The sequence below is a fragment of the Limulus polyphemus genome, unplaced genomic scaffold (assembly GCF_000517525.1).
Source record: "Limulus polyphemus unplaced genomic scaffold, Limulus_polyphemus-2.1.2 Scaffold5996, whole genome shotgun sequence".
NCBI lineage: Eukaryota > Metazoa > Arthropoda > Merostomata > Xiphosura > Limulidae > Limulus > Limulus polyphemus.
In genome coordinates, this window is record NW_013671606.1 from 21,439 (window position 1) to 21,785 (window position 347).

Sequence of the window (347 nt, forward strand, 5' to 3'; positions counted from 1 at the left end):
ACAACCCAAGATAGAGGTGATAACCAGTCTAGTGATAAAAGACAACCCAAGATAGTGGTGATAACCAGTCTAGTGATAATGGCAACCCAAGATAGTGGTGATAATCAGTCTAGTGATAATGACAACCGAAGATAGCAGTGATTATGACAACCCAAGATAGCGGTGATAACCAGTCTAGTGATAATGACAACCCAAGATAGAGGTGATAACCAGTCTAGTGATAAAAGACAACCCAAGATAGTGGTGATAACCAGTCTAGTGATAATGGCAACCCAAGATAGTGGTGATAATTTCAAACTAATATTAATCAAGTTACAACAATGGAGTACCGGTGGCACGTGAAAGAC